Source organism: Pinus tabuliformis, chromosome 9, assembly GCF_031772625.1.
Source record: "Pinus tabuliformis cultivar Carrire ecotype Pingquan chromosome 9, CPIR1, whole genome shotgun sequence".
Taxonomy (NCBI): domain Eukaryota; kingdom Viridiplantae; phylum Streptophyta; class Pinopsida; order Pinales; family Pinaceae; genus Pinus; species Pinus tabuliformis.
In genome coordinates this window covers 1419711984-1419725596 of record NC_142307.1, presented here as the reverse complement: position 1 = coordinate 1419725596, position 13613 = coordinate 1419711984, and positions in this window count along the sequence as shown.

The window sequence follows — 13613 nt, the reverse complement described above, 5'->3', positions numbered from 1 at the left end:
CACATACTACCACTAGAGCTACAAAAAATCCTTGCTAGGCTGGCATCACCTAGCTCTCTCATATTTTTGATGTTAGAAACACAAACTGGGTCTCTCATAAATGGTTTAATGCTCTGGATCTTGGGATTCCGGGCAGATGGAGCAGGGTTTGGCATCAGTTTATTGGAGCATTGGAGGAAGCTAATATAAGGATTACTCTACAAGAAGATGAAATCATATGGGCGACTGCACCACATGGTCGATATACCCCCATGGAAGGATACACAACACTTATGAATACTCTAGATCCAGTGGAGGTGAGCTAGTGGTGGCGCCCACTATGGAAGCTTAAGGCACCTCACAAAACTCGTCTGTTTATGTGGTGTATATTATCGAATAAAGTTCCCACGGAGGTTAATCTTATGCGTCGGGATTTTCATGGTTTGTCTAAATGCTACCTATGAAAGGAAAATGCAAAGGATATTGGCAACCTATTCCTTCATTGTCTGGTTGCTGGCCAGGTGTGGGTTCAAATCACTGCCTCCCTCACAATGTGCTTAGATGGGATGGATCACATCTATTTGATGCTTGGAAAAGTTGGGGGAATGCCGTAGCTTCACAAAAAATCAGAAACCTTCCTCTAATTGTCTGCTGGGGTATCTGGCTGACTAGGAATTGCATTATATTTCAAGGCGCATCATCCCATTGGCCGTCCACTTGAAATTATATCGCTGCTATCTACAATTTGATCCTTGAGGACTCTAATCACCACCCTACCCAAGTCATCAATCTGGAAGTAATAGACAACAATATCCCCTGGGAATATTTTGATGGGTCAGCACAGACCGATGGATGTGGGGGGAGGGTTGGTACTTCAAATAAACGACTCGCATTTCTTCAAGATAAAAGTGGGCTTAGGGAGAGGCACAAACAATGATGTTTAACTTAACTATCTCAAATACCTTCTCATATTTTCTCTGGAACAAAATTTCCACAGGATACAGATCTTAGGGGACACAAAGCTTGTTCTAAACTAGATCAACTTTGCATATTATTGTCATTTGCACACACTCAGGGGCTTACTAGATCAAGTCATCAACATAAAATCACAATTTGATTTTATTGTATGCTCTCATATATACGGGGAAAGGAATGTGGTCGTTGATTTTATCTCAAAGCAGGTCGTGCAGCAGATCAGGGGGCAGTGGTTGATTCAGGAATTCATAGATTGGGTGTTCTATCAGTTTTACCATCGACCATTCATTGAGATGGATGGGAATATATCAGAATGATCTTCATAAGATCATTCGATTTTTTTTTCTTTTTGATCATCTCTATGCTTACTGGATAGTTATGCATTTTAATATTTTATGTAAATATTATGCTTTTTATTGTAAATATTGAACTATGACATTGTATTGATTTGAATGGTTTATCAATTTACTGGTGATTTCTGCATTTCACACATGTTGAAGATACAATATGTAATTTTCTTATTATTAATGAAAATTGCGCTTTTTCCTTGGGCTATATATATATATATATATATAGATATGTCTAATCAATTTTATTAAGTGTCAATTTTAGTGATTTATCTTGAGATCAAACGTATATGGCATGAAACATAAATGGTGTTATTACTTGATTCAAGGAAAGAGCTATATAATATGCAAATGAAAATTTTTCTTTTGATGAATACTATCTATGAGAGAGTTAGATCATTTTTAAAGTAGAAAGAATAGTCCTCACAACTCTCTCCTTTATCACTCTGACATGCACTAACAAGACAATATCGAAAGGCTCAAGCAAATAGTGAAATATCCAAAAGAAACAAAAGGAAACAATCTCAAAAACTAATACCCTATTTACAAGTAAGCATGAATCAAATAAAGGATTAAAATATTAGAACACACTAACAAAAAAAAAAGAGGGTTGTAAGACAACGGTGACAAAGAAATACTTAGCCTTCAATGTCACTTCTAGGAATCAAACCCAAGAGGATTCAAAATCCTTAAACAAAACTATAAATCCAACTATTTGAAGTGGATCTAAGAGTGTTTTAACTAAAAAGAGGAGTAAGAAGACTAAATCCGAAAGTGGCATAACCATGGGATCTAACTAGTTCAGAGAAACCTAAGAAAAATCATAGAAAACCCTTTCAAATCCCCTTTTTGGGTGCTTCAACACGTTGTTTATGAGGAGACAAAGAGTTTCAATTCTCTATCATAGTTCTAATCAAAGTTTTAATGAGACCAAAATATTTTTGTTAAGGCTATAAAGGAGAGTTGAAGGTATTTAAGCATTATTCTAAAGTTTTTCTAAGCACATTTCTTCAAAATAAACCCTCTTAAGTCTCTTAATGACTACTTATAAGTGAGAAAAAAAAAAACAAAATGTAACACTCCCTCCCACCCCCTTCGACCTTTGAGGTGTTAATTTTTCCCAACCCAACTTCCAAGTTCTCATTATAGAAATGGGGTTACAATAATACCTCAAATTTCAACTTTCTCGATACTAAAAACTAATACCACCACCACATTTGGCTCATTGAGATCTTTCTAGTGATATAAATTTTACCTCTATCTAACATATGGATCAAAATATATGGTAGTTTAAGTGTTAGCCAAGAAAACACCTGCCATGTTAGTAAGGTAATTCCACGTGGCACCTGCGTAGTCCTCCACATGGTTCCCATGTGGTAACCCCACATCACTAGATAGGTTCATGTTATCACACCTAGCCATTGTTATGCCCCCGTGGCATATGCCACATCCTTCCCTCACTTTAGCCTCACCAGGTTTCCCTTAGCCTATTTTGCAACCACTTTCACATCATAACGGATCTCGAGCTTTTTATGGCCACAATGTATGAGACACATGCCAATTATCGATGTAGAACAAAGAACTTGTTGTCAAAGTTTAGGAACTACTCTCATACCTTGGCCCGATTACCATGGCCTCCTCTACTATCAATTCCTTTTTGGTGAGAAATCCCCCCCCCCCATGAAGTTGAAGACCCAGTGACACAATAGTTACCATCAAATTCCATGGGGAGTTCCCATCTTCTAGCCTCTGCCAATTTCATTCATCTCTAACCTCACTCTTCAGTATACACAACAAAGAGTTAAGGCCCCCTCCCCCAAATGGTTACAATAGGACATACTCTTTCCCTCTTTCTAAAGAAAAAACACTTTGTCTCAACTCTTGTTTTTCAGCCACGCTATCATGGAAACACTCTTACCTTCCAGGGTGAGAATGAAGATCCGCTATCCCCTATCATATGATAGAAGTGCCCTTCCATCAATGCTCCATCTTAATGATAAAAGGTTAATTGAGCCCATATCTCCTAAGATTATATTATCAATGGGGAATGAGCTTGATTCTTAAGAATATTGGCATATTTATCCTAAGCTGCAATTTCAATGGGGAAGGTTGAGGTTCTCATACATCAATATTGTTGGCACTATGACACAGGTGTTGTCCTTGATGGCAACTCACTCAAATCACAGATCATAGTTTAGGCTCTCAGAATGAAGGAAAAAGAGATATATGCAAGTTCCTCTTAACCAAGTCACGTATACACGCGGGATAGACGATCAAAAGACGCGTATGCATCTGCACGCACTTCCATGCAAGGAAAAGCGCGTACATGTGGGAAAACTTGTTTTTAGTCCTTGGTATTTGGACCTATGGTTTTGGACCATGGTATCTCATTCGATGTGTTGAACCCAGGTATTGAGTCCCAAGTTTTGGTTCTAAGTGGTTTTGGACCATGGTATTGAGTAAGGCCTAAGACTATAAAAGGGGAAGGAGATCATTAAGAAAAGGCACTCAAGGATTGAATATCTTATGAAGAGAAAGATCTAGAATACTGGTCTTTAGCTTATGGTGCATAGTTCGATTTGAATCAAGGAGGAACCTGAGCGCAAGGAGAAGGATAAGTTCTATTGATGGGTCAAGATCTCAAGGCTTGAAGAGAAGCATCTTTGTGTGATTTTGATCTGTTATATATGACGCATGACTTGATATATAATTTTGATAATCTGGGTATAACTGATGTTTGAATAATTGAAAAGGGTAAATTATCTTTTACAGATCTGTACAGAAGTTCAACATATCAAAGGTGCGTATACATGCTGGTTAAGTAATTGAAAACGACGTATACGCAGGTTTGCCTTAATATATCAGCGTATGCACGCAGGTTATACAGATTAAAGTAGCATACGTCTCATAAAATATGTTTTAGCTACTTCTGTTTATTGTTGCAGTGTTCTGGGTTCAAGATTGGTTTCTGGTTACTGTTACTGTATTCTGGTTACAACATTCAGAGAAGTGATTGTTTGATTCAGTTTTGGTTGGTGCAAAGGAGATTGGTTGATGCAGATATACTTGATGTTTGATTGATGTTATTGATGGATCTAGTCTGAAAATTTATGAAACGTGGTCCCTGGAAGAAAAGAGAAGGTTGTAGCCTTCTATAGGCCAGCACCTACGTACTAGTACATCAGCTAGTACAAGAGCTAAGGGGGTTGTAGCTCCCTTCCAGGAGAAGTTGGAGAACAAGAGAACGTTGTAGCCTTCTACAGGTAGAAGCCTGTGTACTGGTATAAGACTGCACCAATACAGAAACATTGTAAAAAGAAGTTTCTAATTAAAAGAAGATAGAGACAAATTGCAGTAGGTGGTTTTCACCCACATTGGGTTTCCACCTTATATCTTGTGTTCTTGTGTGTGACTGTATGCTTTGTTTTACTATTCCTGGTTACTGTTTATATGGTTCTGATGCACAACTTAATGATCAACATCTGAAGAATAAATTAAATTATAAGTCTGCAGGTTATACACTGGTTTCCTTAATTGAAGTTGCGTATATATGCAGTTTTTACTAACTGAAGTAGCGTATACAAAACTGATTGTGAAACGAAAAATAATTGACTTGATAATACTGATTCACCCCCCCTCTCAGTGTTATTTCCAACAATTGGTATCAAAGCAGGTCCTTCAGAAGGAGCTTGATCGCTTGAAGGAAGATCTATCATCATGAGCAACTACGAAAAAGAGGCATCTATCAGGCCACCAATCTTTGATGGGAGAAACTTCACCTATTGGAAGGTAAGAATCACAACCTATCTTCAATCTCTTGGTACAAAAGTTTGGGATATCATGGAAGGAGGATACACATGTCCATCAGCAAATCCTACAGATACGGCTGGTAAAAAACAGTATGAAACAAATGCAAAGGCTGTCAATACTTTATTGGGGAGTCTATCTCAATCAGAATTCGTCAAGGTGATGCAACTCAAAACTGCCAAAGAAATATGGGACAAGATCGTTCTGAGCTATGAAGGAGACGATCAGGTAAAACGTGCAAAACTACAATCTCTCAGGATTCAATATGAAACTCTCAGAATGCACAATTATGAAAGTGTGGCTAATCATTTCTTATGTATAAGATGAGATTGTTAATCGCATGAAAAACTTGGGTGAAGAGATAAAAGAAGTTACTTTGGTTGAAAAGGTTCTAAGATCTTTGTCTTCTAAGTTTAAATCAAAAGTTTCTACCATAGAAGAAAAGCAGAATCTTCATAGTATTACCATGTCACAGCTGCACAGAATCCTAACTGCTTTCGAAATGAGAAGAGGGGGTCCATCAGACATGAGAGAAGCTGCATTCAAAGGAGAATACAATGAGTCAGGACATACGACAGAAGGAGAGGAAGAATCAAACTTTTTCAAAAACCTTCAACGGGGTTCTGGAAGATTCAAAGGTAAGCTACCTTTCAAATGCTTTGTTTGTGGAAGAGTCGGTCACTATGCAGCCAAATGTCCTCATAAAGATAAGCTTGATAAAGGTAAGGAACCAGTTAAATGGAATAGAAAACAGAGTATAAGTAATAAGAGCTATTATACACATGAAGAGAGTGATGGACTTTCAAATAGTGATGAAGATGAACATGGTAATGATTATAGACTTTTGATGGCTTTTGAAGATGATGATTTCTTGGATGCTATAGATGAAGATGATCTCTATGAAGAAATTTCTAAAATTAAAATTTGTTTAGAAGAAAAGAGTATGATTATAGATACTCTAACATTCCAACTTGCTGAAAGGGAAAAACATAATGAAAAGTTAGAATGTGAAATTGTGGGACATAGAAAAGATATTGAGAAAACAAAAGCTCTTAATCTTAGATTTGCTAAAGGATTTGAAACTTTAGAGGAGATTATCAAAGTGTAGCATTCTCCTCTAATAAAGACAGGTCTTGGATATACTGAAGAAGCATCTCAAGCACAAAGTCCATCCACCTCCAAGAGTTATCTTGATGCAGCAAGGAGAAGTGAATAGGTTGACAATCGGCAGCAAAGGTATAAAGTAGATCACCAGGTAAATCGGGGTCAATCTACTTCAAGGATGAACATAAGCTACAACCAACCACAGGTAAATCATTCTCAATTTGCCTCAAGAATGAATGTCAATGGAAACTACAATCACTTGGACGGTGGATTTGATAATCATAGGAATTTCTTCAATGGCCAATGTTTTTCATGTCATAACTTTGGACACAAAGCTGCTCAATGTGTTGCCTACAAGACCATCATGACTCGAGAAACATGAAATCAAAGAAGCATGACTGGAATCATGCAAAGGACCTACAATAACTTTTCTGCTCTTGAAAATGAAATAGAATGCTCTATTTGTAACAACTTTGGTCATGAAGATTCTGAATGCAGAAGCAATTTTAGACAAACATCTCAGAAAGAGAAAGCTTCATTGGGTCCCAAAACATGGATAAAGAAAGAAACACAACCAGAAAATGTGATATAGCCTTATATGCGGAAGGACAGGAAAATCAGTGGTACATCGATAGTGGATGCTCAAAACATATGATAGGTGATAAAGAAAAACTTCAGTCATATAGTGCCTTAGAAAAGGAAAGGAAGGTCTCATTTGGAAATGACACCCCTGCTCTCATAAAAGGTAAAGGCTCTGTTCTTTTAAAAGAAAAGGTCAAAGCTGGAATGTTATGTATGTGATGGCTTAAAGCATAATCTATTGAGCGTTAGTCAAATGTGTGATCAAGGAAATGAGGTAGTCTTTCGATCAAATGGATGTATTGTTCATGAGCTTGATACAGGAGAAACAATGTTCAAAGGAATAAGAACTCCAAATAATTTATACATACTCAAGGGAGGATAGCAACAATGCTATCTAAGCAAAAATGATGAACACTGACTATGGCACAGAAGATTGGGGCATCTAACCTTCCCTCAGATAAGGAAAGCATGCAAATATCAGGTTGTTCGCGACCTTCCAGACATTAGAATACCAGACAATAAAATATGCAAATCATGTCAGTTTGGTAGCAAACCAGAACACATTTCCCTAAAAAGGAAGGATCAACTAGTAAGCTGCTTGAACTTGTCCATACTGATTTATGTGGTCCATCAAGGAAAAATTCACCTCGAGGAGAAGAATACTTTATATTATTCATTGACGACTTTTCTAGGATGTGTTGGATAGGACTTCTGAAGCATAAAGACGAAGCTTTCGAAAAGTTCAAAGCTTTCAAAGCCTTGGTTAAAAATGAATCAGATTGCAAAATCAAATGTCTCAGGTCTAATCAAGGAGGGGAATTTACCTCAGATGAATTTTTAGACTTTTGTGAAGAACATGGAATAAGAAGGGAATTCTCTACTGCAAGGACTCCTCAGCAAAACAGAGTGGTAGAAAGGATGAACATAACAGTTCAACAAATAGCTTGTGCTATGCTTGATGAGTCTGGAACTCCTGCAACCTTCTGGGGTGAAGTTGCATTTGATGCCGTTACTATTCTCAACAAAACAAACGTCCGGGTAAACAACACTCAAACTCCTAATGAACTTTGGTATGGTAAGACTCCTACGGTAAAATACTTCAAAAATTTTGGAAGCGAATGTTACATCAAAAGGACTGATGAAAACCTTGGCAAGTTTGAACCTAGAGAAGATGAAGGAATTCTCCTTGGTTACTCTTCCTGAAGTAAAGGATATAAGTGTTACAACAAAATACTTGGAAAAATTGTTGAAAGTATTGATGTAGTGGTTGATGAAGCAGGCGACAATCCAAAGCAGATAAAAACTAAAGATTTTGAAGATGAAGATGACAATCCTTCAACTTCAAATCAGACTAATGATGAAGAAGAAACCTATGAGGCACCAGAAGAACATATAAGGGTAGAAGAAAAGACTCCATCCAGGTACGTCCAGAAGAATCATCCAGCGACTCAAATTTTGGGGTAGAAAGAGGCAGGTGTTCAAACAAGAAGAACTATTACAGAAGCTTCAAGTTATCTAGCAATGCTCTCCTCCGTCGAACCACAAAATGTAAGAGAAGCATGCAAAGATGAATGTTGGGTCAAGGCCATGAATGAAGAACTTGAGCAGATTGAAAAGAATAACACTTGGGAGTTGGTTCCTAGACCAAATGATAATAATGTCATAGGGACAAAATGGATATTAAAAAACAAGCTAAATGAAAATGGAGATGTTATTAGAAATAAGGCTAGACTTGTTTGTAAAGGGTATTCTCAACAAGAAGGTATAGACTTTGAAGGAACTTTTGCACCAGTTGCCAGACTTGAAGCGATAATAATGTTTCTTGCTCTTTCTAGCTTTCAGAAGTTCAAAGTATATCAAATGGACATGAAATCTGCCTTTCTGAATGGAGACTTGGAAGAAGAAGTGTATATTGAGCAACCAGATGGGTTTATCCTTGGAAATGATCCAAAACTTGTATGCAAACTCAAAAAGGCTCTCTATGGCCTTAAACAAGCTCCAAGGGCTTGGTATTATCGTTTGGATAAGTACCTCCATCAACAAGTTTTTTCAAAAGGATCAACAGATAGCAATATATATAGAAAAATTGGCAATGATAAGTTGCTAATACTTGTTGTGTATTTTGATGATATCATCTTTGGTAGCAATGAAGAAGACATAAGTCAAAACTTTGCCTTGGTGATGAAAAAAGAATTTGAAATGTCCCTGCTTGGTGAGCTCACATATTTTCTTGGTTTACAAGTCCAACAAAACAAAGACGGTATTTTTCTATCACAAACCAAGTACCTCAAGCAGATCTTGAAGAAATATGGGATGGAGGATTCGAAACCAGTATGTACCCCTATGGTAACAGGATGCAACCTCAGCGCAAATGATGAATCAGCAGCAGTACATCAACCAACCTATAGATCCATGATTGGTAGTCTGCTCTATCTGACAGGTACCCGACCAGACATCATGCATGCAGTGGGAATAGTTGGAAGATTCCAGGCAAATCCAAAAGAAGCACACCTCTAGGCGGTTAAAAGGATTTTCAAATATCTCCAAGGAACACAAAATTATAGCTTATGGTATCCTAGAGATATAGATCTCACACTTCATGCATATAAAGGTGCAGATTGGGCAGGAAGTGTGTATGACAGAAAAAGCACTAGTGGTGGTGCATTCTTTATGGGTTCCAGATTAGTATCTTGGTTCAGCAAGAAACAAAGCTCAATTTCATTATCTACAGCTAAAGCAGAATATGTGGCTACTGCATCTTGCTACACACAACTCCTTTGGATGATGCAAACTTTGCAAGACATTCAAATCACTTGTACTCCACCTATCTCCATTTTATGTGATAATACAAGTGCAATCAATATTTCAAAGAATCCAGTCATGCATTCGAAGACCAAGCACATAACTATCAAATATCATTTTCTCCGGGAACAAGTGCTTGAACAAAAGGCCAAATTGGAGTATGTTCCCTCCAAGGAATAGGTTGCTGATATATTCACCAAACCACTGCCCAGGGAGACATTTGAATATCTCAGACAGAAGCTGGGAGTAGTTGATGCATCATCTTACTATTGATACTTATCTATTTCAGAGAAAATTGGTTGTGCGTGAGTTACATGAAGAGCATCCGCGTACATACGCCTGTTTCTGTGGATACAGTCACGTATATGTTGGTCTCAAGAAAAACAGTGGGCCAGACTCAGGATGAAAAGAGTCTGATATGGGTCTGACAGAGACCATCTGGCACAGGTTCAGGGGGAGCATATAATTCTAATAATGCATTGTTGGCATTATCTTAGAAGATCGTGGTACAACTTCACAGTTGCTTTTGTTCAAGTGGAACAAGTGTAGAGGGAGATCATGGTGGCTGGTCCGGATCATGATTGACAGATGTTGCTAATGATAGTTGCTGATGACTATCATAGTCCGGTCTTAGATACTTACTCTCTATGTCATGTATTTCTTTTATTATCAAGGTTATGTAACGACCTATCTTGTTTCCCCACTATGCCTGGGATGGATGATGTAATGTTCTTGTTTTATCATGTATAAGCTTTTGGTGTATCCCCACTTGGTTGGGTGGATGAGTCAATATTGGTATATCCCCACTTGGTTGGGAGATGGATGTATGTATGAGTCTTTGGTGACAGGAATGTCATTTATGATGTATAGAGTCATGTTCCTTCTTGTAGAACATGTTTTTGTAGACCTTTCCTACAGTCAGGGGGAGCATGGAAAGCATAGTAGAGTAGAGATTTCAGCATGTACTCAGGGGGAGCATAACCATTTGCCCTTGATGACAAAGGGGGAGAATGACTTTGAGTGACTTGGGGTTGCCATCAAGTCCAAAGGGGGAGATTGTTGGCACTATGACACAGGTGTTGTCCTTGATGGCAACTCACTCAAATGACAGATCACGGTTCAGGCTCTCAGAATGAAGGAAAAAGAGATATACGCAGGTTCATCTTAACCAAGTCACGTATACACGCGAGATAGATGATCAAAAGACGTGTATGCATATGCACGCATTTCCATGCAAGGAAAAGCACGTACATGTGGGAAAACTTGTTTTTAGTCCTTTGTATTTAGTCCTTGGTATTTGGACCTATGGTTTTGGACCATGGTATCTCGTTCGATGTGTTGAACCCAAGTATTGAGTCCCAAGTTTTGGTTCTAAGTGGTTTTGGACCATTGTATTGAGTAAGGCCTAAGAATATAAAAGGGGAAGGATATCATTAGGCAAAGGCACTCAAGGATTGAATATCTTATGAAGAGAAAGATCTAGAATACTAGTCTTTAGGTTATGGTGCATAGCTAGATCTGAATCAAGGAGGAACCTGAGCACAAGGACAAGGATAAGTTCTATTGATGGGTCAAGATCTCAAGGCTTGAAGAGAAGTATCTTTGTGTGATTTTGATCTGTTATATTTGGTGCATGACTTGATCTATAATTCTGATAATTTGGGTATAACTGATGTCTGAATAATTGAAAAGGGTAAATTATATTTTATAGATCTGTACGCAGGTTCAGCATATCAAAGGCGCATATACACGCTGGTTAATTAATTGAAAATGGTGTATACACAGTTTTGCCTTAATATATCAGTGCATGCACGTAGGTTATACAGATTAAAGTAGCATACGTCTCATAAAATATGTTTTAGCTACTTCTGTTTATTGCTGCAGTGTTCTGGGTTTAGGATTGGTTTCTGGTTACTGTTACTGTATTCTGGTTACAACATTCAGAGAAGTGATTGTTTGATTTAGTTTTGGTTGGTGCAAAGGAAATTGGTTGATGCAGATATACTTGATGTTTGATTGATGTTATTGATGGATCCAATCTGAAAATTTATGAAACGTGGTCCCTGGAAGAAAAGAGAAGGTTGTAGCCTTCTGTAGGCTAGCACCTATGTACTAGTACATCAGCTAGTACAAGAGCTAAGGGGGTTGTAGCTCCCTTCCAGGAGAAGCTGGAGAACGAGAGAAGGTTGTAGCCTTCTGTAGGTAGAAGCCTACGTACTGGTATAAGACTGCACCAGTACAGAAACATTGTAAAAAGAAGTTTCTAATTAAAAGAAGATAGAGACAAATTGCAGCAGGTGGTTTTCACCCACATTGGGTTTCCACCTTATATCTTGTGTTCTTGTGTGTGACTATTTTCTCTGTTTTACTATTCTTGGTTACTGTTTATATGGTTCTAATGCACAAATTAATAATCAACATCTGAAGAATAAATTAAATTATAAGTCTGCAGGTTATACGCTGGTTTCCTTAACTGAAGTTGCGTATATACGCAGTTTTTACTAACTGAAGTAGTGTATACAAAATTGATTGTGAAATGAAAAATAATTGACTTGATAATACTGATTCACCCCCCCTCTCAGTATTATTTCCAACAAATATAATGATTTTTCAGCCTCCTGACCCAGGGCCTCAATGCATCAACATTAAAATTTCTCAGGAATATGAAGGCAATGATCACGTCCATGATTATTATAGACATACATAGAAACTCAAATCTTTAAATAATTCAACAATCGATGGCCTTATGATACAAGATATTTTATTACAAGAAATTAACTAGTTAAATAGTGATTACACCTATATCTCTCATCATTAGCAATAACAATCGCCATCCCATCAATAACACAGGAACATACATCTGCATCATTAGTGCATGCATTTTAATAGTAACAACAATCATTTATATTGCATTAGATTACATAGTGACACAAGTAGACAAGTTATCTTTGAATAGATGACTAGAAATTGATATTGGGACTTGAGCTCTCCACCAAACTTTAGGCTGGTTGTACATCTATTCTTTCTTATAGCCAACCACCCTCGAGCCTAATTCAAATCTTATGAAGGGAAGGACTCAAGGGATGATCAAACCAATCACATACACATTTACATGGGAATCCAAATTCCACAGACACCACTTGACCTCCAGGAATCCAGAGTGAACTATGTCTCCAACCAAACATAACTAAAATAGGAAATCCAAAGTATTTGAATCCCACCCTAAATCATGATCAAAATAGGGGATCCATGGAATCTAAAGCTCCACCCCACAACAAGTTCATGGAATCCAGAGTGTTTACAGCTCCACCCAACAACTAGGTCATGGAATCCATAAATTATAACGCTCCACCAATAACACACTATAGGAATCCAAAGATCCAAATATCTCCACCACTTTGCTCATCAGGAATCCAGAATCACAATGCCCCCACTTGTCTGGTGCAGCGATCCAAAGCCCATTATGCATTCCACCTGATAGTCTCCACGAGAATCCATAGATTTGGGAATCCACCTATTAACTGAAAACTTAAGAATTCGGAGCTCTATCCAAGCTCCACTTTATGCACCCAAGGATCCATGTTACTTTCTCTACCTACAATATCCATGGCAATGCTCTTTTTTTCCTTCCCTTTCTCTTTTCCTACTTTCTCCTCTATCCTACTCTCTCTCTCTCATGTTTGTCTCCCCCCCTAACTTCTCTTTCCACCAAACAGTTCGTGGCATGTTGGCCAAGGACTTCTCTATCACGGGAGTGGAACAAATCGTCCCCTCTCCTCAACGACCATGTGTTATATTATTTTTTTGTACATTCAATCCTCCTTCCAACAACAGCCCATACACAGAATTTAATGCCTAACTATATGTGCCTACAGTACTCCATTGAGTTGAAATCAAGGAAACATGAAGATATTTTTTTAGGCATGATAATGTCCATCCTTTTAAATTAATGTTTCCCATCAATGCCATTCTTCAAATCATAGAAATAGGTGACAAATTAAATGTAGGATTAGGGAT